This window comes from Carlito syrichta, unplaced genomic scaffold, assembly GCF_000164805.1.
Source record: "Carlito syrichta isolate Samal-C Ts95f unplaced genomic scaffold, Tarsius_syrichta-2.0.1 Scaffold315923, whole genome shotgun sequence".
Classification (NCBI taxonomy): domain Eukaryota; kingdom Metazoa; phylum Chordata; class Mammalia; order Primates; family Tarsiidae; genus Carlito; species Carlito syrichta.
The window spans coordinates 439935-442528 of NW_007260019.1; the positions used below are offsets into that span (position 1 = coordinate 439935).

At 44.0% G+C, this 2594-nt stretch overlaps 1 pseudogene; it reads left to right on the forward strand.

Moving 5' to 3' along the window:
- The first annotated feature begins 293 nt into the window (after positions 1-293).
- Positions 294-632, forward strand: LOC110594526 (annotated as a pseudogene).
- Positions 633-2594: the final 1962 nt, after the last annotated feature.

The window sequence follows — 2594 nt, forward strand, 5'->3', positions numbered from 1 at the left end:
AAACTAATAGAAGAAAATGTAGGGGAATATCTGTCTACCCTCAGGTAGTTGAGAAATTCTTAGATGTAGCCGCATATACTCAAGCTGTCAAGAAATAAACTGACGGATTTTACAATAATCAAGAATGAAAGACTCGGGTTAACAGTGAAAAGTGGGTCAGGCCGACTAGCTCTTGGGTCTCGCCTGTATCCCAGGAGATGGCTTTAAAGACTGAGCCATGTCTTCCCACCGGTGACTTGCAGGCTTTGAAGGTGCATCGCCGCCTGGGCCACAGCTCGCTCTTTTGAGTTTTGATGACATTGAGTCACGAAACCGTAACTATTGTACTGAAGAATGGAATACAGAGTCAGGGAACAGTCACAGGTGTGGATGTCAGCATGCATACACATCTTAAAGCTATGAAAACGACCCTGAACAACAGAGAACCTGTACAGCTGGAAACACTGAGTATTGGAGGGAATAGCATTTGATATTTTATTCTACCAGACAGTTTACCTCTGGATGCACTGCTTGTGGATGCTGAACCTAAGGTGAAATCTAAGAAAAGGGAAGCCGTGGTGGGGAGAGGCCCAGGCCAAGGCAGAGGAAGAGGACGCGGCCGTGGCAGAAGAAGAGGGCGTCCTACACGATAGATAATGTCTCTCGAGATCACTGTTTCGAAGTCATAAGTGATCTGGCATATTTTTGGGTACAGGGTGAAAGAAGTTCGGTGCCAGTAATGACTCCACACCCGGCCAGGACCAAGAGATTTATGAAAGCGGCTGTTACGGAGGGGATCTGTAATGAGAAAAAAGCAAAAGAGAGAGAGTAAGAGAGAGAGGAAGCGGGAGAGAACTGCAGAGAGGGAGAGAGCGACAGAGAGAGAGAGAAAGAGAGACCGAGAGAGAGTGTTGCGGGGAGAGGGCTGTATTTATCAGCCCGACAGGGGCCGGAAGGGGCCGTGCTGTGTTCCTATTGGAGGAGCGGCATGGGAGCAGGGTGGGGCCAACGCCGTGTGATGGTCCTATTGGACGCATAACAAAGCTGGCCACGGATTGGAGGCTTGCAGGTTTGAAATTCGCGCGGGAAGGTTTGAAATTCGCGCACGTGGGGAATTGTGCTCACAGAAGCCGGGACCGAGGGCCTTGGTTGTCTGGTGTGTCGGTGCCATTTTGGGAGCCGCCCCCCTGGTCGCTTCCTGCACCTTTCACAGGGTTTGCTTGTTTATGTCAGTTTTTAATAGACATAAATGTGGGACAGAAAAAAAAAAAAACAGTGATAAGTAACTGGTGACAGTCTAGAAGTTTTCACAATGCCTAAAAATTTTAAGGTATGAATAGCCAGAATACACAGGGAATTAATACAAGCCAGCAACATAAAAAAAGATAGAAAAAGGGATAGAATAGAAAGACAGTGGGTATGCACAGGCAGTTCACAGAAGGAGAATGCTGAGTGGTTAATAATCATGTAAAGAGACAGATGTGCAACCTGCCCATCAATCAGAGAAGAGCACGACAGGGCATTGTGGGGATAGTACATCCATCAGAGTGGCAAAAACAATCAAGTCAGATAATACCTAGTGCTGCTGCGTGTATAAGTTGAGACAGAACCTTTGTACTACTGGTCTGGGAAGGTGAATGACTGCAGCTCTTCCAGAAAGTAATATGGCAATTTTATAGAAATTATGTATGCATAATCTTATGACTCAGCAATCTCCTTGCTGAATACATACCTCAAGAAACTGTCTATAAGTGGAAACTGCAAATTTCTCTCTGTGAACAGTTTCTCTGACCTGCACAGAGAACAGCAGGTACAGTAAATTTTGAAGGCTGTTCAAAGAAAAGTTTTTCAAGATGAGGGTCCAGCTAGAAATATATAGGTCAGTGTGTTTGGCATGTGCATTCTATCAAATAAAGGTCAACAAACAGAAGTGTTGAATTAGATTGACATGTAACGCATGAATATCTCTCAAGAACATCATGTTGAAGGGATTACAGTAAGAAATTAAACAGAATTTCTAGCACAATGCTATTTATGTAATTTAAAAACATAGGCTTACAAACACTTTCTTATGGATGCGCATTTATCCAAACGAGCATATGCCAGCTGAATTGGAAGGACATTCGTTATATACTCTAGAGTGGGGGAGTGGGGGTCGAGAACGGAGTGTAAAAGGCAGAATATGAAACTCAAGGGGGCCCTGCACAAAGCAGGAAGGGTATACTATGGACTGAAGCGGAGGAACAACTCACTTCTGCATAGGAACTTCAGAGAAGGGTCGGAAGGTCAGAGTGAATTGGGAAGAGCCAAAAGATGTTTGGAGAAAGAGGGGGAATGTGAACGAGTTATGGATAAAGTAATTAGCCCATTCAGGGGATGGTCACTTCCAGAATCTCCAGAAAAAAATCCCCCTGAAGTGAAATGAGAAAGAATCAGCATGTGATAGAAGCCCTACATATGATACGTCCACATTTCAGTGACATTGTATATACTTTGTTTTCTCATAAATCTTGTTCTTTTAAAACAGAAGTCTATGAAAAGTGGCTCTTACAATGAGGCAAAGTTGGACAGCAGTGCTTACTTTTAACAACTTTGTCATGTATGTATTAGAGGTA